Source organism: Eschrichtius robustus, chromosome 18 (assembly GCF_028021215.1).
Source record: "Eschrichtius robustus isolate mEscRob2 chromosome 18, mEscRob2.pri, whole genome shotgun sequence".
NCBI lineage: Eukaryota > Metazoa > Chordata > Mammalia > Artiodactyla > Eschrichtiidae > Eschrichtius > Eschrichtius robustus.
In genome coordinates, this window is record NC_090841.1 from 9,680,617 (window position 1) to 9,707,407 (window position 26,791).

The window sequence follows — 26,791 nt, forward strand, 5'->3', positions numbered from 1 at the left end:
CAACATTAGTACTCAGTTTCACTGTTTTAAAAAATTTGCCCCCCCCAAAAAAAATTCCCAACTTTTACCCGTAAGGCTAGAGACATATAACAATTTATGTGGTTTTCGGCAAAAGTCAAGGAAGCGAGAAAGCATTAACAGCTGCCAGTCTCGCCGCCACCGCGGCTACAGCGGCAGCGTGCCCGTGTGGCTGCGTGCGCGAGCGACGGGCGGGGAGGGGCGGAGCGGAGGCGGGCACGCGCCCGCGCACGGGGCGGGACGGCGGGGAGTCGGGCGGAGGGGTCGGCGGACGCGCGCGCGCGCGTGAGACTGTCCGGTCGGCAGGGGGCGCTGCGCACCCACGCGGCGCTCTGCTTGCCCCCGGGTGCTGTCCGCAGCGGTTCGATTGGAGCAGCCGCTGAATAGCGCTTGGCGCCATTTTGAAGCGGAGAGGAGGAGGAACGGCCGGGCTGGCTGCGGAAGGGGAGGGGGGGGAGGAGGCGATTGGATGCGGCGGCGGCGGCGGATCCCGGAGAGCAGCGGAGTGAGAGGAGTAGCGAGTCGGCCACCCGGAGGTAGGAAGCAATTCAGTTAACGGGAAGAAAATGTCTCTTCCCTCTGGTCGCCGCGCTCCATTTTTCAGCGCCCGCCACCGCGGCTGAGTCTGTGGCGGGGCTCAAGCGTCGCCCGCCTGCCAGCCGAGACTCGCCTCCCGGCATCGGGGGCTGCAGCCGCTGGCTGCCTGGCGGCGGCGGGGCCGGGAGGAGTAGGGCGCGGGCCGGGGGCGTGGGCCGGGTTCTGCGGTGGGGGTGGGGAGGGCCCCGCGGCCGGCGCGCTCCCTCCACGCCGCGGGCTCCGCCGCAGCCTCTGGAAATTAAACTTGCCGCCCTGGCCGGGCTGGGGCGCCCGCGGCGTCGAGGGCGGCGGGCGGCGGGCGGTGACCTTGCGCGCGGCCGGGGGTCCGCGCCGGCTGCCCGCCGCCCCGCCGCCCGCGCCCCGCCGCCCCTCCCCCCGCGCCCGGCCGCCCGGCGGCTGTTTCCCGGGCGGCAGGCGGGCGGCGCGGCGCTCCTGTTGAATCCTCCCGCGGGCGGGTTTTCCCCCTTCCGGGCGAGGGGCGGGGAGCGCGGGTCGGGGCTGACCTCGGGGCGGTGTGCGGGCCTCGGCGCCCTCGCCCCCGCCGCTGGGTCGCCCGCGCCGCGCAGTCTCCGCTCCGGGCGACGACAACGGGCCGACCGAGTGACATTTTTATCCTGTTACTTGCCAGTCGCGGGAGATAAAGCGCGCCTACCGCGCCTCTTGGAGCTGGTGCTGGAGGCACCCGAGGACTTAGTTGAGGAAGAGTCCAGCACGGGCTGGAGTGGCTTCTCCCGGGCCACCACTGAGTTATAGCTTTCCTTTCGGAAGCCTGGGAGTCGGAGCGACCTTGCAAACGGTGTGCAGCTGTACCGTTGACATTTTCGCAGTCTCTTATCTTAGTGACACCTGAAAAGTTTCTGGTCGAGAGGAAACGCTGTTTGTGGTTTCTTGCTGCTGTTGCCTTTTGGTATATGCGTTAAAGCTGCGCTAAGCCGCGGTACAGTTATTCGAGGGAATGAGTCTGAACCCTGAAACGCTGCACCTCGTCGGCTTCAGAGTTTCCTGTTCCTGCGTTCCTTCGCGGCCCGTGTAAACTCGGGGTAGGGTTTGAAAGAGCAGGTCCCTGCCTACTTGACACATGTTTAGGCATCCTAACCAACCCCCGAAAGGGAACCCTGTATTTGATTTTGAAGGACGTGCTTTGAACGCTCTTTTCACACTTCTGTTATGAAATGATGGATGGGCAGTACTGTCCTGAACGACCCTACCCAACTCTGTTAAACCGTTTGGGAGACTTTGGATGTAGCCTTTACTTTCGAAGGTTGGTCTGCGGTCTTGAGTGAGTTTTGGAGGTCTTTTACTGTCTTCCTAATAACTTCTAAAAATTCAAGTGTGTTTATATATGAGGCGAGCTGTAAATAAGTCATAATTATTTAAAACTTGAATGGCAGTATAGTCATTGTTCTGAACACATGTAGGTGAAGTTCCAAGATAGAGCATTTTCTATACTTACGTAAGCAGTAGTCAAGTAAAATAGTTAAAAACAGAAAAATGGTATTAAGCAAAATATTGGCTAGAAAGGACACTTATTTATGCAGTACATATGTCGGAGATGTTAGCAGTTGTAGACAATAAGATGAGCATTCCTGTGGTGTGTGCAGGTCAGTTTGTGGAACGATTAATCTGGTATCGTCTGGTGATAGCAGAAAACCTAATTAAAATTTACAGTGATGAATATGTAGGTGACAGTTTCAACATGGAACTTTTTATAGAAAGGTAGATTTATTTTGAAAACAACTGTAAAAAAAAGATTGAGAACATTATTCTTTCAAAATAAATGTACGAATGTATATAGAAAAGGTGCAAGTTAGATATTCTTTGATTACTGAAATAGTAATCTTTTTTGTGCCTTTTTTGATGGTTTAAAAAATTATACTCTGGGTTTTGCTTGAACGTGTGAGTATTTTAAATGACAAGGTAGTGTTTGTATTGGCATTTATTTTTTCTTAAAGTACTTTTGTGCCCTTTCTTATTTTCTCCTTTTTTGTTGAGGTTGATTCTCCTTGTATTAACTTTGTTTTTTTACAGTAGCTTTTGTACTCTTTCTGTCACTTTCATTCTTGTCTGGTTATGCCTTTTTCCTCACTTTTCCCAAAAATTAGAGGAGATAACTTGGTGAAGATAGTGATCCTTGTTGTCGTGGAATGTTTTGTACTAAGTGTATTTGACAACTAGTTCTACTGAGCTGGCTGTTGGATAAAAATTTTAATTTTTAAATTTATTTTAAAATGGTTTGCAACTTTAACGGATACAAAGAGTTATGTTTTGAGGACCAGGCTTTGTCAATAATTTGTTAAGCCTAAAATAAAGTGACATGCTGTATTAGACAGGGCTTGCCCTGGTGAAGACTGAATGGTACCCAAAACTTTGTGTAGAGGGGAATATTTTGGGAGATTGTGTTCTTTCTGCTTCTCCCTCTTGGAGATTAGGATTGTCCTGTGGCTTCCTCAGTGCTACTTTTTTTGATCATGTGTGCCTAGAACTAACAGGAGAGCTCACTGTGATTTGGCTTGGATGACAAGTACTGTATATAATCTATGTTAGAAAAGAATAAATTTGTATTTCCTTTGTTAGTGTTAGAGAGCTATAAGGAAACTTAGATGATCTCCAACTCACTCATTATATGCATGAGAAATTAGGTTCAGATTGTAACTTGATTGATTTATTCAAAGTCACAGTCATATTCTTGTGGTGGAATTGAGGCAGCCCTTCGATCTCCTGGAGGCTTAGAAGCATCCACGTGGTCTGTATTGTTTTATTCAGGACTTAAGCAATATTTAAAATTATTGCCAGGTAGCATATTATTCTGTCTCCTTTCCCCCCTTTTTTTTTCATTCATTCAACCAAGAAATAAAGTTTCGAGTTTAACCATCTGTTTCAGAGTCTGGTTTTTTTTTTTTTTTTTTTAACTTTTTTTTTGGGGGGGGTTTATTTATTTAGTTATTTAGTTATTATTTATGGCTGTGTTGGGTCTTCGTTTCTGTGCGAGGGCTTTCTCTAGTTGCGGCAAGTGGGGGCCACTCTTCATCGCGGTGCGCGGGCCTCTCATTATCGCGGCCTCTCTTGTTGCGGAGCACAGGCTCCAGACGCGCAGGCTCAGTAATTGTGGCTCACGGGCCTAGTTGCTCCGCGGCATGTGGGATCTTCCCAGACCAGGGCTCGAACCCGTGTCCCCTGCATTGGCAGGCAGATTCTCAACCACTGTGCCACCAGGGAAGCTCCAGAGTCTGGTTTTAATAATTTCTTTCCAGGATTCGGTCCACTTAAATTGTCTCAGAAGATAACCTCTTGTATGTCTCTGTCTCCTGGAGTTGCTTGATCTTTCATTGTGTAACAATACTTGACAAGGCATTTATTTATTCTTTGTTAAACTTGTAAGCCAGAGTAATTTGGAAGTTAGTGTTGAACTTTATTTTGTTATAAGATGCATGTGTGCATGAGTGTGTTTTTTTTTTTTTTTTTTTTTTTACTTTCTTTTTTTTTTTTTACTTTTAAACTCAATTTGCTACACAAGTCGTTTGCTTCCGGTTACAGTAGGTGTTTGGAGAAAATTGTATTTGGTTTGAGTATTCCTATTTGGAAATGTTAAAAATTCCAAAAATACTTAGTCTAAAAATAAACCCAGTAATTTCTCTGAGAACATATTTACTTTTTAAGCTTATTTAAGAAGCTGCCAAATGGTTCAAAATTGTGCTTCCTTGGCGTGTAGAGGTCAGCTCTTCCTCACACTATACTGTCATGAACCACCTGATTATAACCATTTTCCCCAATACTTGAAAAAGGTTTTATAACTCTTTCTCACTAATTAGTTCAAAATTAAGGATAAGTTTGCTGTAATTGTTTCAGTTGACAGGGATGATCATGCTCAGTGAGAAAATCGTGAAGATTAAACTCAGATTAGTTAAATTTAGTTGTTTAAAGTAAATCTTAAAGCCATTACTCTGAGATGTTTAAAAATATCCATGATAGTTATTGTGCTCTAATGATTAGACATCAGTAATAAGCAGTAATTAGAAATACTTGGTTTAGCTATGTAAAACTTATAAGTCAGCTAAGGGGAGTGGAGGAAAGACTGATAAGCAGGAAGCTAATTTGAGGCATCTTTAAAGGACCATGATCTAGAAGTACTCCACTAACTTGCCTCCCTTTGACAGAGATTGCTCTGACCTGATTCAGTTAAAATGAACAAATACTAAGCTTCATATATATACTGTACCATGGATGACGTAATAAACAGGACTGAGACTCTGCCCTATAGAAGTTTTGAGTGGTGGTTTGCCACTTGCACCAAGGTGATGAGAGCTGAGGAAAACCAGAGTAGGATCCCTGCTGTTAAGTGATTCTACAAGGGGCAGGCCTTCCTCCCTCTTCAGTGACAGTTAAGGTTGCTCTTCTTTATGTGGGAGAGCGAAGGAGGGGACATTATGACCACAAGCATTGTCTCTCTCTTGGAGAGAATGGTTAGGGGGCCCAAAAGGAAACAAGAGTTTGTGGTTGCCTGGGCAGTGTAGGGATTCTTTTTCTCTTTCATCTCAGAGGTGGTTTTAGAGAAGTAAGGGAAGAGATTTTAAAGAAAAGCCCCAGATATATATCCAAAATGTATTTACAAAATGCATCCCTAAGTAGCTGAAATTCCGTCAGGCAATTTGTTAGCCTTCAGATATTGGGATGGGGGTTGGGGTGTGTATGGAGAGTTGGTAGTGAGAGTAGTTGTTACGGTTGGCGAGAACAGAGTACTTTAAAGAATCGTATATTTTAAGTTAAAAGTTGTACATGTATATGATAAGGAAATTCTTATGGTACAGAAAATAAAAATAAAAGCTACTTTATCTCTTCCCCCTAAAAGGTAATCCACTGTTAACAGTTTTCAGAAAATTTACTTTTCAAAAAATTTATGCAAATAGTATTATACTTACTGCTTTTTTTTTGTGATTAAAAGCTATATTGTTTACTTTTTTTCTGAAATTTACTTTTTTCTGTAGTTGATGTCACATAGCTCCTCATATTGGCACATATAGATCAACATAATTTAAACAATGATTAGAGTATTATATGCATGTGTCACCATAATTTATTCTGACTCCTTTTGAGTGGTATGTAGGTTGTAACTACTTACACAAACCGACAGTATATGACTATGACTGTTACATGTTCGCCAACATTGGGCTTTATTAAACTTTATGCCTTTTGCTGATTTGATATGTGAAGTTTGTATCTTGTTCTGGGTTTGCATTTTGTTGATTATGAGGAGGGGAAAACATTTTTGTATGCTTATTGGGCAAATGTTACTTGCAGCACACACTTTAGATTGAGTAGGTTAAGTTATCTGTGTGCCCCTCCCCCCCATCTAAAATGGTTTGAAGGAGATGGAACTTTTAGAGAGAAATAAGGTTTCAGAGCCCGTGGCACCTTGAGGGGGAGCAGTGCTCTGAATGGGGAGGCTGCAGTGCTAGACTTTGAACAATAACCAGAGGTTAAGTATTGAAAGCCCTTGACTTGGTCTTAATGGAAGATTACATAAAGGCAGGAAGGGAGATTTGAGAGTCAGGGCAAGTAATTTCATATAGGGTCAGCTCTATCTCCTACTGTCTGCTTGTCCTGTCTCACCAGTCCCCCCTTGTGCCCCAACTGTCATTTCATTTTTATTTATACTGTCATTTGACTTGCTCTTCTTCCCTGGTGGGGTGGCAACCTTGACTTTGATGTTTCAGTTCTTCCAGAGATGAGGGACACTTAGTTTTTATTATAAGGGAAACTGATTTTTCTTCAAACCAAAGGGAGCAGTTGTCATTTTTAACATTCTTTAGATCTATTTTCTGATCTTTAGTAGTCCCTCTTTATAGTTGATATTCTGCTAGTGTCAGGGGCCTTACATGCTGACCTGTGCAGAAGTTGGCATGACTACATGAGCTTTGTTCCTATTTAATCCCTACATGCTGCCCCCACCCCAGCTTCACTTTTTTTTTTTTTTTTAATGAAATAAGTTTTTTTTCTTAGTAGGCTTGGGAGGCAATTGGTTTAAAAGGCTCTTGTCTGTTACCCCCTATCCCAACCCGCCCCATGGTAAGTATGTAGAGATGTGTTAATTAGCTTGATTGTGGTGATGTTTTCACAATGCATGCATATATCAAAAGACAAGCTGTATACCTTAAATATCTACACTTTTATATGTCAAAGATGTCTCAGTAAAGCTGGTTAAAAAAAAGTTTTTGTCTGTCTCCAGTTATTATGTACACTAGTTAATATCAAATGGCTGGCCCTTTTTCAACTTTACCTTTAGTCTAGGCCAGTGGCTCTCAAATGGGGGTGATTTTGAACACCCCTTCCTTCCCCAGCTCCTCGCCCAAGGACCTTTGGTAATGCCTGGAGACATTTTGGTTGTCACAACTGGGAGTGGGAAGAGTGGTGCTACTGGCATCTAGTGAGTAGAGGCAGGGATGCTGCTAAACATCCTACAATGTGTAGGGCAGCCCTCCACAACAAAAAATTATCTGGCCTAAAATGTCTCTTTTGCCAAGAAACCCTGGATTCAGCAGACCTAGTCCAGGAAGCCCCCAGCTCAGGTGAATTAGGCCTGCCCACCAACTTTGATGATAGCAGTCAAGCAGTAATAATGTTTCATGTAGTCTTATGCTCAGAATGGAAAGCTTTGAAATATAGATCTTGAGTACTTTTTTCCCCTCCTCTGTCTCTTTGGTCCTTTTCTTTTCAGCGTTTTGCTTTCCTTCTCCTCTACCTTCATGGTGTAACATAATTAGGTCAAGGCTTTGCAGTCCTACGTGGAGTTTGGAAGGTCACTAGCATTGAAGGCTTGAACAGCAGTAGGAACATATTTAGGCATTTAATATGATGCTTGATAAGTGAAGTCCTTTGCTGAGGAAAGCAGAAGAGCATGGCGGTTAAGCATATAGACATAGAGTCAAGACTGCTTGGGTTTTTATCCTGCCTCCATCACTAGCTAGCTTTGTCACCGTGGATAAATTACCTAATCTTGCCAAGCCTCAGTTTCTTAATCTGTGAAGTGGGGAATAATAGCAGGTATCTCATTTTTAAAAGCAGCTTTATTGAGATATAATTCACATTCCATACAGTTCACATATTGAAAGTGTGCAATTCATCAATTTATAGTACATTCGCAGGTGTGTGCAACCATCACCACAATCTGCTCTTAGAATATTTTTGTCTCTTATAAAAGAAACCCTAAACCCATTAGCGGTCACTTCCAGTCACCCCTTAAATTAGTTTTTGGTATAAGCCAGGCCAAATGCTTCCCTTGGTGACAAGTATGTAAGTACTTAGTAAAAAACTATTATAACTTGGGGCAGGGAGACTCTATTTTGTGGCAGGCCCATTCACAAGACTTCAGAGAAGGCAAATACGGATATTTGTTGAATGGATATTTGCATGCTATACTATGTAAGGAAATTGTGCTCAGAGATATAAAGATGAAAGATACACCTTTATTTAAGAGATCTATATTCAAGTGGGAAGAAAGAGACTGGTATCACAAAATACCAGTTATACCAGTTATAATTGTAAAATAATTATAAAACGAGGCAGAATAAAGTGCTTTCGGGAAGGTGTAAACAACATATTTGAAATTGGAAATTTGTTAAAGGGAGATTAATTACTTAGGTAAGAGTGCAGGAACCATGAAAAACTTCTTAAAGGAGGGACCATTTTGGCCAAGTCTTAGATGATAAAATATGGGACTCTGGCTCTGTGAAGAGCACTTGAAGAATGCTGTGCTTTTTTGAGGTATTGGTGATATTCCCATCTTTTTTTTTTTTTTTTGCTGCCTCATGTTGCTGCCAAATGGGTGCCTCTGGTAGCTACACCTGCACCCTTTTTTAAAAAAAATTACTTATTTACTTTTTGCCACGCCTCTAGGCTTGAGGGACCTTAGTTCCTGGACCAGGGATCCAACCCAGGCCCTCGGCAGTGAAAGCGCCAAGTCCTAACCACTGGACAGCCGGGGAATTCTCACCCGCACCCTTTTTTGATGTTTCTAATCTGTTGTGAACTTGGGAAGTTATCTAAATGTAAGAAATAAATAAGCTTTTAGTGAGAGCCTGGTGTCTGTGAGAAGAAGGTATGATTATGTGGCCTTATGCTGTCACTTTGAGTTAGTTGCCTTTTTAGTTTTATTCTCTGGGTTAATTGGGTTTGCAGAATAAATAATTCCTAAGTAAATTAGGCTCATATAAAATGTTTTCCTTTTTATTTTTTCCAAGGCTTCTGCTAACAGCCATATCCCTAACGTTTCTTCTCAATTTCCTATCATCTTTTTCTCATATGCCATCAGACACAACACTTCCAGTACATGTCCAAAACTGAGCTGCCTTCCTCTATCCTTTAACATCTGCACTGGTTAATACAGATTTTTTTTTAAGTTGAATGGCTAGGTTTGTCATCAAGTCAGCAACTTGGGTGTCATCTTGACCTCTGTATCTCCTTTACTTCTCAAATCAAATGAGTTACCAAATCCTGTTGATTCTAATACAGTAGTTTCAAAGGTTTTTTTTTTTTTTTAACACTATGTGCACAGTAATACTTCAAAAGTAAAAAACCAAAAAGAGAAAAAAAGTCTCTTTTCCATACCCTTCCTCATCTGTATAGTTCCCAGATTCCTACAGTAGTTTACTAGTATTATTGGATTTCTTATATATCCTTCTGGGGATTTAAAAAATACAACCCTGTACAAGTATATGTATCGCACCCCACGCCTCCCCTCACCCCAACACATGTTTTACACTAATGCTGGAAAGTTTAACTGCTTTGCCTTTTTAAAATTTATTTATTTATTTATTTATTTATTTATTTATTTATTTATTTATTTATTTATTTATTTAATTTATGTCACTTAACAGTATACCCTGGAGATCTTTCTGTATTAGTATATAAAGTGCTAGTATGTGTGCTCTCTCTCTCTCAACAGCTGCAGAGTGCTCATTTTGTTTATGGACCATAACTTAACTAGCCCACTGATGGACAGTTAAATTGTTTCCAGTTCTTGCTATTATAAAAATACTGCATGAACAACCTTGTACATATATCATTTTGTACACATGCAGGTGTGTCTGTAGATTAACTTCCTAGAAGTGGAATTGTTGGGTCAAAGAATAAAGCGGATACAATTTTGATAGATACTGTTAAGGTGTTCTTCATGAGGGTTGTAGGATATAATTTTGATAGATATTGTTCTGTTGTCCTTCATGAGGGTTGTAACAGTATTGTATACACGAGAGTACTTGTTTTCCTAAAGCCTTGCCACCACAGCATACAATGACACTTTCTGGATTTTCACCAATATGATAGGTGAAAAATGGTACCTCAGTGTAGTTTTAATTTACATTTCTTTTTTTTTTTTTTAACATCTTTATTGGAGTATAATTGCTTTACAGTGGTGTGTTAGTTTCTGCTGTTTAGCAAAGTGAATCAGCTATACATATACATATATCCCCATATCCCCTCCCTCTTGCATCTCCCTCCCACCCTCCCTATCCCACCCCTCTAGGTGGTCACAGAGCACTGAGCTGATCTCCCTGTGCTATGTGACTGCTTCCCACTAGCTATTTTACATTTGGTTGTGTATATATGTCAGTGCCACTCTCTCACTTCGTCCCAGCTTACCCTTCCCCCTCCCCATGTCCTCAAGTCCATTATCTACATCTGCGTCATTATTCCTGTCCTGCCCCCAGGTTCTTCATAACCATTTTTTTTTTTTTTTTTTAGATTCCATATATATACGTTAGCGTACGGTATTTGTTTTTCTCTTTCTGACTTATTTCACTCTGTATGATAGACTCTAGGTCCATCCACGTCCCTAGAAATAACTCAATTTTGTTTCTTTTTATGGCTGAGTAATACTCCATTGTATATATGTGCCACATCTTCTTTATCCATTCATCTGTTGATGGACACTTAGGTTTCTTCCATGTTCTGTGTATTGTAAATAGAGTTGTGGTACACGTCTCTTTTTGAATTAATGGTTTTCTCAGGGTACATGCCCGGGAGTGGGATTGCTGGGTCATATGGTAGTTCTATTTTTTAGTTTAAGGAACTTCCATACTGTTCTCCATAGTGGCTGTATCAATTTACATTCCCACCAACAGTGCAAGAGGGTTCCCTTTTCCCACACCCTCTCCAGCATTTATTGTTTGTAGATTTTTTTGATGACGGTCATTCTGACTGGTGTGAGGTGATACCTCGTAGTTTTGATTTGCATTTCTCTAATGATTAGTGATGTTGAGCATTCTTTCATGTGTTTGTTGCCTGTTTGTAAATTTTCTTTGGAGCAATGTCTGTTTAGGTCTTCTACCCATTTTTGGATTGTGTTTTTGTTTTTGTTTTTTGACATTGAGCTGCATGAGCTGCTTGTAAATTTTGGAGATTAGTCCTTTGTCAGTTGCTTCATTTGCAAATATTTTCTCCCATTCTGCGGGTTGTCTTTTCGTCTTGTTTATGGTTTCCTTTGCTGTGCAAAAGCTTTGAAGTTTCATTAGGTCCCATTTGTTTATTTTTGTTTTTATTTCCATTTCTCTAGGAGGTGGGTCAAAAAGGATCTTGCTGTGATTTATGTCATTACATTTCTCTTATGAGTGAAGATGAGTATCCTTTCATATGTTTGGGCCATTTTGATCATTCTTTTTTTTTTTTCTGTGAACAGTCTGATCTTAATCTTTACTCATTTTCCTGTCCATTTTGGGGATTCTTGAATTTCTCTTCAGTCCATGTGCAGTGTTGGTTTACTAAAAGGAAACATGACTAGCTTGTTGCAGGTGCCTTCTTACAGGTAACTCTGCTTCCATTTTTCACTCTCTTTTAGGCTTTCTCTCACAGTGTTAGCAGAGTGATACTTCTGATTGCAGATTTGTATGTGTCATTCCCTTGTTTAAAGCTGTTCAGTGCCTCTTCACTGCCTCTATAATCCAAATGCCTTAACATTAGCATGGTACCTACCTACCTTGCTGGCATTTCCTTTTTTTCCCCATAGGTTCTCCAAACTCCAAAAACACTGAACTGCTCCTAGCTCCCTGTTGTGTTAGACCCTTTGCCTCTGTGTCTTCGCACGTGGTATTTCTCTGCTTATAATGATCCATTCCTGCTTGTCTGCACGTCTGAAGTCCTGCTTTTCATCCTTCACCTAATGAAAAGGCTTTTCTGTTACCTAACTCTTCTTTCAGGCAGTGTATGGTGCCCTTTTCTCCTTCTCACAAGTCCCTGTGTATATCTTTTCTTTTTTTTAATTAATTAATTTTTATTTTTGGCTGTTTTGGGTCTTCGTTGGGGTGCACGGACTTCTCACTGTGGTGGCTTCTCTTTGTTGTGGTGCATGGGCTCTAGGCACGCGGGCTCAGTAATTGTGGCTCGAGGGCTCTAGAGCACAGGTTCAGTAGTTGTGGCTTGAGGGCTTAGTTGCTCTGTGGCATGTGGGATCTTCCCGGACCAGGGCTCGAACCCGTGTCCCCTGCGTTGGCAGGCGGATTATTAACCACTGCGCCACCAGGGAAGTCCCCCCGTGTATATCTTTATAATGGAAACCCTCACATTGTGTATTGTTATTGTGTATTTCCTTGCTTTAGATTGTTATCCTCTTGAGGCATGGACTTAACAGTTATTTTGGAAGCTAGCATCATGTTTGGCACATAGTAGATGAGTAACAATTACTGATAACCCATAAATGTGTATATATATACACTAAGTATATATGTGGACAACCCAGGACAAAGAAAAAATGGAAAATTAATACTATGAGCTCAGATTTATTTTTAAAATTTGTTTTTATTTATTTAAATTGAGATGTAAATTGAATACAATAAAATGTACAGATTTTAGCTGTTCGCTTTTAGGTGTGACAGTTACCCGTGTAACTGACTGATAACCAGAAGATGATAAAGAACCTTATCATCACCCCAGAAAGTTCAGTGGTTGCCCTTCCCATTCTGTTCCCCTCTCTCCCAAGCACTGTGATTTCTAACAATGTAGGTTATTTTGTTTGGTCTTCATACAGTGTGTGCTTTTTTGCATCTAGCTTCTTTTGCTTAACATATATTTCCAGATGCATCTATGAGGTTGGATGTGTCAGAGTTCTTTTTATTGCTGAGTAGTATTTTGTTAGATGAATATACCAGAGTTTATCTTTTCTTCTGTTGATGGATATTTGAGTTGTTTCCAGTTTCTTATTGTTAAGAATAAGGCCTGCAGGGATCTTCTTGCAAACATGTGTTTTCATTTCTCTTGAGTGAATGCCTAGGATTGGAAATGCTGGTTCACAGGCAGATGTGTGTTTTACTAGATAAAAAACTGCTGTGTAGTTTTTCAATTTTCTCTTATATACTCTCACTGTGACTCTGCGTTAGTTCTAGTTGCTCTACATCCTTGCCAGCATTTGGATAATCATTTTTAAAATTTTAGCTATTTAGTGGGCATGAAATGGTATCTTGTGGTGTTATTTTGGATTTCTTTGCGAGCTAATGATGTTTCATATGGTTACTGACAATTGTCAATAATTAGTGTATTTTCTTTTGTGGAATATCCCTAAGTTTTTTGCACATTAAAAAAAATTGGTTATCTTTTTATTATTGATGTGTAAGAATTCTTAATATAGTCTGGATATGTTTTTTGTCACATCAGTGTATTGAGAGTATTTTGTCCCAGTTTGTAAGTTTGTGTTTTCCTTAACAGTGTATTTCGATAAGCTAAAGTTTTTAATTTTGACAAAGTTCAATTAATCAATTTTTTTCTTTAATAGATTTGAGTTTTAAGAAGCTTTTGCCTACTCCCAAGCCTTGAAAATAATTTCCCTTGTTTTCTTTTAGAAGTTTCATAGTCTTTTGCGTACAGGGCTATGATCCATCTTGAATTATTGTGCATGGTGTGAAGTAGGCGTTGAGGTTCATTTTTACAAATGCATTTATCCAATCCCAGCACCATTGTTTGAAAAATTTTGTTTTCTTTCCTGCACTGAACTGCCTTTGTGTTTTTGTCCAGGAACGTTTGAACACATGTATGGATCTGTTTCTGGACTCTCTTGTTTCTTTGATCTAATTGTTTCCCCTATGCTAGTATCATACTGTCTCTGTTACCTTAAGTCTTGGAATCAAATAGTGTGCATCCTCTAATATTGTTTGGCCAGTCTAGTTCCTTTGTGTTCCATATAAATTTTAAAATCAGGTTGTCAATTTCTATTTAAAAAAAAAACCTTTTGGGATTTTGATTGGGATTGTGTTGCTCTATAAAACATTTAGGGAGAACTGACCTATAACAATATTGAATTTGGTAGTCAGCCTTTAACATGGTTCCCATTGATCTCTGCCTCTTTGTATTTGTATCCTTTTGTAGTCACCTTGCACATTATATTAGGGTTGGTCTGTGTAACCAACGTAATATGGTTGAAGTCACTTCTGAAATTAGGTTATAAAAGGCACAGTGGCTTGTGTATTAGTCTCTTTCTCTCTCTCATCAGTCACTCTAGGAGAAAACAGCTGCCATGTTGTAGAGAGGCCCATTGTCAAGCCTGTGAAGGAGCTGAGATTTTACCCTACTTGCAAGCTAACAAGTTAGCCTACTGCAGTTTCATGGATGCTGATAGAAGACATGAGACTCTTGGGTCTGCGTCGAAAGACAGGTTATTGTCACAGCTATAGTAGTAGCCAGGGTACTGTCAGCATTTTTGCACCAGTTCCTCAAGCTCCAAATCACACTTGATGTGAAGAGGGTCAGATGACAACTGCAAATGCAGTGCTTGCATTACAAGAGAGGAATTCCGAACATAGGGAACCTGGATGTTTTTTAATGGGCAGTAAGCATACCTGTTCTTTGCTCTGGAGGAGACTTTATCTTCCACATCTGTTCACTTTATAAACACCTTTGGGAAGTTAGTCTGGAACAAAGGGCAGTGAGATCCTCAGTTGCAAGATGTGTAGAAACGCAAGAGACCAATGGAATATTGTCTCCTGACGTCCACATGACAAAGAATTGAGGCCTTCTGCCAGTAGCCTTGAGTGAACTTGGAAGCAGATCCTCTGGCCTTCAGTTGAGTGTAGACCTAACTACAGTTTGCAACCTCATGAGAGACCCTTGAGCCAGGTCCACCAGCTAAGCTGCTCCTGGATTCCTGACCCTTAGAAACTGTGTGAGAAAATAAATGTTATTTTCAACTGCTGAAGTTTTGGAGTAGTTTATTACACAGCAGTAGATTATTAGTACAGTTGTTTACCTCTTATTTAGGTCTTTTTTTGATACATACTGTAAACAAATTTATATTTATGTATCTATGCATCTATGCAAGATCTTTACGTCAGCCCAATGAAAAAGGTTTTTCCATATGTTACTATGTCAATTATGTAATATGATTTTGTTAACATATTAACATATGTACATACAATGTAAAGTAACATTTTAATGTTCTCCGTAGAGATCTTGCAGTTAAATTTATTCCTAAAGATTTTTCTTTTTGATGCTATTTTCTAAATTTTATTTTTTGATTTTTTTCTGATAGTATATCCAAATACAGTAGTTGTCTTAAAAATTGTGTGTGTATTCTTTGACCTTGCTGAAATTCATTTAGTTCCAATAGTTTTTTTGTAGATTCTTTAGGATTTTCTCTACATAAACAGTCATATCTGTGAATAAAAGTTTTCTTCTTTTTTCTCCCATCTTTATAAGCTTTTATTTCTTTGTGTTACTTTATTACACTGTCTAGCATTTTCAATTTAATGGTGAAGAGATGGGTGGGAATGGACATTCTTGTCTTATTCCGCATCTTAAGGGGAAAACATTGTCTTTTAACGTTAAGTAGAATGTCAGCAGTGGTTTTTTTGTAGATTCAAAGAAATCAGGTGGAGCGTGTTCCCGTCTATTCCCAGTTTAGTGAGATTTTAATTTTTAAATTATGGATGGGTGTTGAATTTTGTTAGATGTCCCCCCCCCCTTTTGTATTTATTGAGATGACTATGGCTTTTACGCTTTATTCTGTTATTATGGTGAATTATATTTATTGATTTTTGGAAGTTAAACCAATTTTGCATTCCTGGGTTGATCTCATTTGGTCATGATGTATTGCCCTTTTATCTGTTTCTGAATTTGGTCGGCTAATGTTTTGTTGAGGATTTAAGTGTCTATGTTCAGGAGGAATATTGGTCTATGATTGCCATTTCTTGTAATGCCTTCTAATAGCATGGTTAGACTAGCCTTCTGAAACCCGGAAATGTTTCGTCTTCTGTTTCCAGAAGTAGTTTGTATACGATTGATATAATTTCTTTAATGTTTGGTAACCATCTAGGCATGGAGGTTTTTTTGTGCATGCGGGAAGATTTTTGGTAACAGGTTTTGTTTCTTTGGTAAATATATGGTTATATGGATTTTCTGTTTTGTCTTTTTTCCCCCAAGCAGTATATCTGTCTCATTTAAGTTATCAAGTCTGTTGGCAGAAAGACTGTAATTTTCCCTTGTGATCCTTTTAATGTCTGTAGGATCTGTAGTGACCCCTCTGTACACTCTTCTTTCCTTGGTCATTCTTGCTAGAGGTTTAGCAATTTTCTTTCCACAACTTTTGGTTTCAATAATTTAATTGATTTTATGCTTATCTTGATAACTTCCTTCACTCTTATTTTCACTTGGTTTAATTTGTTCTTTTTATCCTCTGGCTTCTTAAGCTGGAAATTTAGGTATTTAATTAGGGAATTTAGATATTTAAATTTAAGACTTTGTTTTTAAATATGAGCACTTAAAGTTATAATTTCCCCCACATTTTTGTATGTTGTATTTTCATTTTCAGTTCAAAATATTTTCTGATTTTCTCTGTGATTTCTTCTTTGACTCATGGATTTTTTTAGAAGTGTGTTGCTTAATTTTCAAATATTTTGGGTTTTCCTGGATAGCTTATTGAAATTGATTTTTTATGTAATTCTGTTATAGTCACAGAATATACTCTGTAAGATTTCTGTCTTTTGAAGTGTGAGGCATATTGTATGGTGTGGTATATAGTCTCATACAATTAAGTTGGTTAATAGTGTTCTTTAAATCAGCTATATCTGAAGTCAGAAAATGTCCTGCAAAGGGCTGTATAGACAATAGTTCAGGTTTTGTGAATTATACTGTTTCTGTTTTAACTACTTTGCCCTTGTAGTGCAAAAAGCAGTCATGGCAATATGTAAATGAATGGGCCTGGCAGTGTTATAGTAAAACTTCATTTACAAAGATGGGCAGAGGTCCTGCAGTTTGCTGACCCCTGATTTATATGCCTGTGGGTTGCTTTTTATCCATTTCAGTTGCTGAGAGAGGGGTTCTAAAATTTCCAAATATACCTGTGCATTTGTTCATTTCTTCCTGTAACTTTTCCAGCTTTTGCTTCATGTATTTCCTCCATGTAGTTTTCCCCTCAAGCTCTGATATTAGATGCATTCTCGTTTAGGATTGTTATGCCTTCTGGATGAATTGACCTTTTTAACCTTTGATAATTCTCTTAACTGAAATTAATTTTTTCTGACATTAGTTAACTTATACCAGTTCTCTTATGTTTACTATTTATATTTATGGTGTATAATTTTTTATTATATGTTTAACCTGTGTCTTTTTTTTTTTTTAATTTTTATTTATTTATTTTTGGCTGTGTTGGGTCTTCGTTGCTGCGCACAGGCTTTCTCTAGTTGCAGTGAGTGGGGGCTGCTCTTCATTGCGGTGCGCGGGCCTCTCATTGCAGTGGCTTCTCTTGTGGAGCACAGGCTCTAGGTGCGCAGGCTTCAGTAGTTGTGGCACGCGGGCTCAGTAGTTGTGGCTCACGGGCTCTAGAGCGCAGGCTCAGTAGTTGTGGCACATGGGCCCAGTTGCTCTGCGGCATGTGGGATCTTCCCGGACCAGGGCTCGAACCCATGTCCCCTGCATTGGCAGGCAGATTCCCAACCACTGCACCACCAGGGAAGTCCTGTGTCTGTTTTTAAAGTGTGTCTCTTATAGACAGCATGTATTTAATGGGTTTCCTTCCCTCCTTCTTCCCTTCCTTCCTCCGTCTCTTCTTTTAATAGTAAACATATCTAATAAACTCTGTCTCTGAGTGGAGGATTTGGTAACTTTACATTTAATGTTATTTATACGGATAAGTTTAATTCTCCCATTTTGCTCTATTTTGTCAGTTTGTCTCCTCTCTTCTCTTATTGCCTTCTTTTATGTTGGTCAAATTTTAAAAAATATTTTAGATCTTTAATGGGCTTTTTAAACTGTACTGCTTTGTATAAGTGGCTGCTCTAGGGATTACAGTATTCATGATTAACTTTTACAGTTCATTTAGCATTAATATTATGCCACTTGATGTAAAATGAAAGAACCTTAAAAAGCATAATTACATTTAATCTTTTTGCTATTGGTGTGTTAATTTTTGCTTCAGCACAATGCTGTTTTTGCTTTAAATAGTCAGTTGCCTTTTACAGAATTTATAGAGAGAAACAAGAGAGTGTTTTGTATGTAACTACATAGTTGTTTCGGATATTCTATATTTCTGTAGATCTAAGTTTCGTCTGATGTCATTTCCCTTCAGCTTGAATTTCCTTTAACATTGCGTAATGTCCAGGTCTAGTGATTAAAGTCTTCAGCTTACGTGTGTACGTCTACACACACACACCCCCCCAGATAAAGAGTAAGCGTATATATTTATATATATATATATATATACACGCTTACTCTTATTTTTCAAGAATATTTTTGCTGGATATAGATTCTGGTTGACTTAAAGATTCTTCTTAATTGTTTTCTAGTCTCCATTGTGTCTTTAATTTTCAACAATTTGATGTGTTCTTTTTTTTTTTTTTTTGGTTATTCTGCTTAGAGTTTGTTGAGCTCATTGAATTTGCAGATTGGTTTTTTCACCAATTTTTAGCCATTTTTTAAAATGCTTTTTCTGCCCCATTCTCTCTTTTCCTTCTGAGATTCTTGTTCTTTTGCTTAAAAATGTAATATAGGTCTGTGAGTTTCTGTTATTTTTAATTTTTTTTCTCAATCTTTTGCCCTCAGTTCTTCAGATTGAATAATTTCTACTGATTTGTCTTCAAGGTCACTGATTCTTTTTTATTTTGCTTCTAATATGCTGTCAAGCCCATTCCCCACCCCCCCATTTATTTATTTACTTATTTTCCAGTTTTACTGAGATATAACTGATAAGCAACATTGTATAAGTTTAAGGTGTATAGTGTGATGATTTGATACATGTATATATCGTTAAATGATTACCGCAATAAGGTGGGTTAACACATCTGTCATCTCACACAGTTAACATTACTTTGTGTGTGTGGTGAGAATATTTAAGATTTACTCTCCTAGCAGCTTTTAAGTACACAATACAGTCTTGTTAACTATAGTTACCATGCTGTACATTAGAGTCCCAGAACTTAATTTATCTTATAACTGAAAGTTTATGCTCTTTAACAAAAATCTCCCCATTCCCCCCACCCCCGTCAGCCCTTGTCCACTCTCTGTTTATATGAGTTCAGCTTTTTAGATTCCACATACAAGTGAGATCATACAGCATTTATCTTTCTCTGATTTATTTCACTTACATAATGTCCTCAAGGTTCATCCATGTTGTTGCAAATGACAGTATCTTCTTCTTTCTTGAGGCCAATATTTTCTTGAATATGTACATCATATCTTGTTTATTCATTCATCCATTGATGGATATTTAGGTTGTTTCCACGTCTTGGCTATTGTGAGTAATGCTGCAGTGAACATGGTGGTACAGATATCTCTAAGCCCACTTTGAAATAACATACTCTTCAGTTCTGGTATTTCATTTTTTAACTATTTTCCATTTATCTGCTGAGATTCCCCATTGTGACCATGTTTCCCATTAAGTCCTTGAACAAATTTATAGTAGCTTCTTTAAAGTCTTTGCTTGTTAATTTCTTCCTTTGAATTATTTCATTGTTTTTTTCCGTTTATTGTTTTTTTTCCATCCTTGACAGTAGGTTACATTTCCCTGCTGCTTTTCATGTCTAGAAAATTTTAATTGTAGAGTGGACATTGTGGGTGATATATCTCTCAATTCTCTTTATCTTCTTCTGATGAGTATAGTTAAATAACTGCTTGATCACCTTGAACTTGTGGAGGCTTGGTCTTATACTTTAAGATGGGTCTGTAGAAAGCTTGAGGTGTTTTTTAAGCCCTTGTAACTTGGACAGGCTCATGTCTCCTCTGCAGTGGGCAGCAGCTGAGATTGCTGCTGAGTTCTTGTAGATTTCCAGTTGTTGTTTTCCACTGAGCTCCTTGAAATCTTCCCTGAGCATACTACCTCAGGGCTCAGTGAAGAATTTGAAGGAGTTTATATTAGTTTTTGAGGCTTCTGCTGCTGTGACTCACTCCTTTCCTGAATTTGCCCTCTGTATTTCTAGCCACTTTGTGGCCATCGACTTAATAAAACTGCGGCTTTTTGCTTGAGTTCTAGTAGCCCCGTGCTATTGCAGACTAGGAGTGCCCTCAGGGGGAAAAGCTGTGTAAATTTGAACCTCTTCCAGTGTACTTCCCTTCTTTCAGTCGTCAAATTTCCAATTTCTTCCTGCTCTTGATGGTTTCTTCTGCTTTCAAGTCATTCTTAAAAGTGTTTTATCCACAGGTGTTATTTGTTTTTTATAATTGCTATATGTGGAAGCATTAATTTAATGAGTTGCCAGAAATTACTACACCATTATTAGAACTCTTCAGACTGATTTTCATTCATTTCAAACTGGCCCTTTAAGTACAGTTGCTGACTTAACACACACCTTCTGTCAGGCTTACACATTTTTAGAATAAGACAGAAACTCACTTTATTTTCTTTTTTTAAATTTTTGAATTTTATTTAAAAAATTTTTTTATACAGCAGTTTCTTGTTAGGCATCAGTTTTGTACACATCAGTGTATGCATGTTAATCCCAGTCTCCCAATTCATCACACCACCACCACTACCCCCCTGTGGCTTTCCCCCCTTGGTGTCCATACCTTTGTTCTCTACATCTGTGTCTCAGTTTCTGCCCTGCAAACTGGTTCATCTATACCATTTTTCTAGGTTCCACATATATGCATTAATATACAATATTTGTTTTTCTCTTTCTGATTTAACTTCACTCCGTATGACAGTCCCTAAATCCATCCACGTCTCAATAAATGACCCAATCTCGTTCCTTTTTATGGCTGAGTAATATTCCATTGTATATATGTACATTTTCTTTATCCATTCGCCTTTCGATGGGCATTTAGGTTGCTTCCATGACCTGGCTATTGTAAACAGTGCTGCAGTGAACATTGGAGTGCATGTGTCTTTTTGAATTATGGTTTTCTCTGGGTATATGCCCAGTAGTGGGATTGCTGGATCATATGGTAATTCTATTTTTAGTTTTTTAAGGAACCTCCATACTGTTCTCCATAGTGGCTGTATCAATTTACATTCCCACCAACAGTGCAAGAGGGTTCCCTTTTCTCCACACCCTCTCCAGCATTTGTTGTTTGTAGATTTTCTGATGATGCCCATTCTAACTGGTGTGAGGTGATAACCTCATTGTAGTTTTGACTTGCATTTCTCTAATAATTAGTGATGTTGAGCAGCTTTTCACATGCTTCTTGGCCATCTGTATGTCTTCTTTGGAGAAATGTCTATTTAGGTCTTCTGCCCATTTTTGGATTGGGTTGTTTGTTTCTTTAATATTGACCTGCATGAGCTGTTTATATATTTTGGAGATTAATCCTTTGTCCATTGATTCGTTTGCAAATATTTTCTCCCATTCTGAGGGTTGTCTTTTCGTCTAGATTATGGTTTCCTTTGCTGTGCAAAAGCCTTGAAGTTTCATTAGGTCCCATTTGTTTATTTTTGTTTTTATTTCCATTACTCTAGGAGGTGGATCAAAAAAGATCTTGCTGTGATGTATGTCAAAGAGTGTTCTTCCTATGTTTTTGTCTAAGAGTTTTAGAGTGTCCGGTCTTACATTTAGGTCTTGAATCCATTTTGAGTTTATTTTTGTGTATGGTGTTAGTGAGTGTTCTAATTTCATTCTTTTACATGTAGCTGTCCAGTTTTCCCAGCACCAGTTATTGAAGAGACTGTCTTTTCTCCATTGTATATCCTTGCCTCCTTTGTCATAGATAAGTTGACCATATGTGCATGGGTTTATCTCTGGGCTTTCTTTTTTTTTTTTTTTTTTAAGGATTATTTTATGCTGATTACTTTTTTTTTTTTTTAAGATTTTTTTTTTTAGAAATTCACATTCTTTTATTTATTTATTTATGACTGTGTTGAGTCTTTGTTTCTGTGCGAGGGCTTGCTCTAGTTGTGGCAAGCGGGGGTCACTCTTCATCGCGGTGCGCGGGCCTCTCACCATCGCGGCCTCTCTTGTTGCGGAGCACAGGCTCCAGACGCGCAGGCTCAGTAATTGTGGCTCACGGGCCCAGTTGCTCCGTGGCATGTGGGATCTTCCCAGACCAGGGCTCGAACCCGTGTCCCCTGCATTGGCAGGCAGATTCTCAACCACTGCGCCACCAGGGAAGCCCTATCTCTGGGCTTTCTATCTTGGTCCATTGATCTATGTTTTTGTTTTTGTGCCAGTACCATATTTTCTTGATTACTGTAGCTTTGTAGTATAGTCTGAAGTCAGAGAGTCTGATTTCTCCAGCTCCGTTTTTTTTCCCTCAAGACTGCTTTGGCTATTCGGGGTCTTTTGTTTCTCCATTCAAATTTTGAGGTTTTTTGTTCTAGTTCTGTAAAAAATGCCATTGGTAATTTGATAGGGATTGCATTGAATCTGTAGATTGCTTTGGGTAGTGTAGTCATTTTCACAATATTGATTCTTCCAATCCAAGAACATGGTACATTTCTCCATCTGTTGGTATCATCTTTAATTTTTTTCATCAGTGTCTTATAGTTTGCTGCATACAGGCCTTTTGTCTCCTTAGGTAGGTTTATTCCTCGGTATTTTATTCTTTTTGTTGCAGTGGTAAATGGGAGTGTTTCCTTAATTTCTCTTTCAGATTTTTCATCATTAGTGTATAGGAATGCAAGAGATTTCTGTGCATTAATTTTGTATCCTGCAACTTTACCAAATTCATTGATTAACTCTAGTAGTTTTCTGGTGGCTTCTTTAGGATTCTCTATGTGTAGTGTCATGTCATCTGCAAACAGTGACAGTTTCACTTCTTTCCCAATTTGTATTCCTTTTATTTCTTTTTCTTCTCTGATTGCCGTGGCTAGGACTTCCAAACTATGTTGAATAATAGTGGTGAGAGTGGACATCCTTGTCTTGTTCCTGATCTTAGAGGAAATGCTTTCAGTTTTTCACCATTGAGAATGATGCTTGCTGTGGGTTTGTCATATATGGCCTTGATTATGTTGAGGTAGGTTCCCTCTATGCCCACTTTCTGTAGAGTTTTTATCATAAATGGGTGTTGAATTTTGTAAAAAGCTTTTTTTGCATCTATTGAGATCATATGGTTTTTATTCTTCAGTTTGTTACTCTGGTGTATCACATTGATTGATTTGCGTATATTGAAGAATCCTTGCATCCCTGGGATAAATCCCACTTGATCATGGTGTATGATCCTTTTAATGTGTTATTGGATTCTGTTTACTGGTATTTTGTTGAGGATTTTTGCATCTATATTCATTAGTGATATTGGTCTGTAATTTTCTTTTTTTGTAGTATCTTTGGTTTTGGTATCAGGGTGATGGTGGCCTCATAGAATGAGTTTGGGAGTGTTCCTTCCTCCGCAATTTTTTGGAAGAGTTTGAGAAGGATGGGTGTTAGCTCTTCTCTAAATGTTTGATAGAATTCACCTGTGAAGCCATCTGTTCCTGGACTTCTGTTTGTTGGAAGATTTTAAATCACAGTTTCATTTTTATTACTTGTGATTGGTCTGTTCATATTTTCTATTTCTTTCTGGTTCAGTCTTGGAAGGTTATACCTTTCTAAGAATTTGTCCATTTTTTCCAGGTTGTCCATTTTATTGGCATAGAGTTGCTTGTAGTAGTCTCTTAGGATGCTTTGTATTTCTGTGGTGTCTGTTGTAACTTCTCCTTTTTCATTTCTATCTTTATTGATTTGAGTCCTCTTCCTCTTTTTCTTGATGAGTCTGGCTAATGGTTTATCTATTTTGTTTATCTTCTCAAAGAACCAGCTTTTAGTTTTATTGATCTTTGCTATTGTTTTCTTTGTTTCTATTTCATTTATTTCTGCTCTGGTCTTTATGATTTTTGTTCTTCTACTAACTTTGGGTTTTGTTTGTTCTTCTTTCTCTAGTTCCTTTAGGTATAAGATTAGATTGTTTATTTGAGATTTTTTTTTGTTTCCTGAGGTAGGCTTGTATAGCTATAAACTTCCCTCCTAGAACTGCTTTTGCTGCATCCCATAGGTTTTGGATCATCGTGTTTTCATTGTTATTTGTCTGTAGGTATTTTTTGATTTCCTCTTTGATTTCTTCAGTGATCTCTTGGTTATTTAGTAACGTATTGTTTATTTAGCCTCCATGTGTTTGTGTTTTTTACGTTTTTTTCCCTGTAATTCATTTCTAATCTCATAGCGTTGTGGTCAGAAAAGATGCTTGATATGATTTCAATTTTCTTAAATTTACTGAGGCTTGATTTGTGACCCAAGATGTGATCTATCCTGGAGAATGTTCCGTGCACCCTTGAGAAGAAAGTGTAATCTGCTGTTTTTGGATGGAATGTTCTATAAATAACAGTTAAATCTGTCTGGTCTATTGTGTCATTTAAAGCTTCTGTTTCCTTATTTATTTTCATTTTGGATGATCTGTCCATTGGTGTAAGTGAGGTGTTAAAGTCCCCCACTATTATTGTGTTATTGTCGATTTCCTCTTTTGTAGCTGTTAGCAGTTGTTTTATGTATTGAGGTGCTGCTATGTTGGGTGCATATATATTTATAATTGTTATATCTTCTTCTTGGATTGATCCCTTGATCATTATGTAGTGTTCTTCCTTGTCTCTTGTAACATTCTTTATTTTAAAGTCTATTTTATCTGATATGAGTATTGCTACTCCAGCTTTCTTTTGATTTCCATTTGCATGGAATATCTTTTTCCATCCCCTCACTTTCAGTCTGTATGTGTCCCTAGGTCTGAAGTGGGTCTCTTGTAGACAGCATATCTATGGGTCTTGTTTTTGTATCCATTCAGCAAGCCTGTGTCTTTTCGTTGGAACATTTAATCCATTCACGTGTAAGGTAATTATCGATATGTATGTTCCTATGACCATTTTCTTAATTGTTTTGGGTTTGTATTTGTAGGTCCTTTTCTTGTCTTGTGTTTCCCACTTAGAGAAGTTCCTTTAGCATTTGCTGTAGAGCTGGTTTGGTGGTGCTGAATTCTCGTAGCTTTTGCTTGTAAAGCTTTTGATTTCTCCATCGAATCTGAATGAGATCCTTGCTGGGTAGAGTTATCTTGATTGTAAGTTCTTCCCTTTTATCACTTTAAATATATCATGCCACTCCCTTCTGGCTTGTAGAGTTTCTGCTGAGAAATCAGCTGTTAACCTTATGGGAGTTCCCTTGTATGTTATTTGTCGTTTTTCCCTTGCTGCTGTCAATAATTTTTCTTTGTCTTAATTTTTGCCAATTTGATTACTACATGTCTCTGCGTGTTTCTCCTTGGGTTTATCCTGTATGGGACTCGCTGCACTTCCTGGACTTGGGTGGCTATTTCCTTTCCCACGTTAGGGAAGTTTTTGACTATAATCTCTTCAAATACTTTCTCTGGTCCTTACTCTCTCTCTTCTCCTTCTGGGACCCCTATAATGTGAATGTTGTTGTGTTTAATGTTGTCCCAGAGGTCTCTTAGGCTGTCTTCCTTTCTTTTCATTCTTTTTTCTTTATTCTGTTCCGCAGCAGTGAATTCCACCATTCTGTCCTCCAGGTCACTTATCCATTTTTCTGCCTCAGTTATTCTGCTATTGATTCCTTCTAGTGTAGTTTTCATTTCAGTTATTGTATTGTTCATCTCTGTTTGCTTGTTCTTTAATTCTTCTAGGTCTTTGTTAAACATTTCTTGCACCTTCTCGATCTTTGTCTCCATTCTTTTTCCGAAGTCCTGGATCATCTTCACTATCATTTTTCTGAATTCTTTTTCTGGAAGGTTGCCTATCTCTAGTTCATTTAGTTGTTTTCCTGGGGTTTTATCTTGTTCTTTCATCTGGTACATAGCCCTCTGCCTTTTCATCTTGTCTGTTTTTCTGTGAATGTGGTTTTTGTTCCACAGGCTGCAGGATTGTAGTTCTTCTTGCTTCTGCTGTCTGTTTTCTGGTGGATGAGGCTATCTAAGAGGCTTGTGCAAGTTTCCTGATGGGAGGGACTGGTGGTGGGTAGAGCTGACTGTTGCTCTGGTGGGCAGAGCTCAGTAAACTTTAATCCTCTTGGGCGGCTGATGGGTGTGGCTGGGTTCCCTCCCTGTTGGTTGTTTTGCCTGAGGCAACCCAACAGTGCAGCCTACCTGGGCTCTTAGGTGGGGCTAATGGCAGACCCTGGGAGGGCTCACGCCAAGGAGTACTTCCCAGAACTTCTGCTGACAGTGTCCTTGTCCCCACGGTGAACCACAGCCACCCCCCCCGCCTCTGCAGGAGACCCTCCAGCACTAGCAGGTACGTCTGGTTCAGTCTCCCCTGGGGTCACTGCTCCTTCCCCTTGGTCCTGATGTGCACAGTACTTTGTGTGTGCCCTCCAAGAGTGGGGTCTCTGTTTCCCCCAGTCCTGTCAAAGTACTGCAGTCAAATCCCACTAGCCTTCAAAGTCTGATTCTCTAGGAATTCCTCCTCCCGTTGCCAGACCCCCAGGTTGGGAAGCCTGTTGTGGGGCTCAGAACCTTCACTCCAGTGGGTGGACTTCTGTGGTATAAGTGTTCTGCAGTCTGTGAGTCACCCACCCACCAGTTATGGGATTTGATTTTACTGTGTGCCCCTCCTACCATCTTATTGTGGCTTCTCCTTTGTATTTGGACGTGGGGTATCTTTTTTGGTGAGTTCCAGTGTCTTCCTGTTGATGATTGTCCAGCAGTTAGTTGTGATTCTGGTGTTCTCACAAGAGGGAATGAGAGCACGTCCTTCTGCTCCACCATCTCGGTTTAGGGCCCCAGAAACTCACTGTTAATTCAATTACGTGTATTTGATTTAAATACGTAATTATTTAGTGAAAAGCCTAGAGTTAAAGAATGCTTATAA

At 39.3% G+C, this 26,791-nt stretch overlaps 1 protein-coding gene across 5 annotated transcripts in view; it reads left to right on the forward strand.

Annotated features, from left to right (window-relative positions):
- Window positions 1-474: 474 nt before the first annotated feature.
- The window catches only part of PDS5B (PDS5 cohesin associated factor B), a 193,716-nt gene continuing 167,399 nt past the window's right edge, over window positions 475-26,791 (forward strand). For all 5 annotated transcript variants that reach the window (XM_068526734.1, XM_068526735.1, XM_068526738.1 and 2 more), the window contains exon 1: window positions 475-554. The gene's annotated coding sequence lies outside the window, so the exon portion shown is untranslated. The remainder of the gene's footprint in view (window positions 555-26,791) is intronic.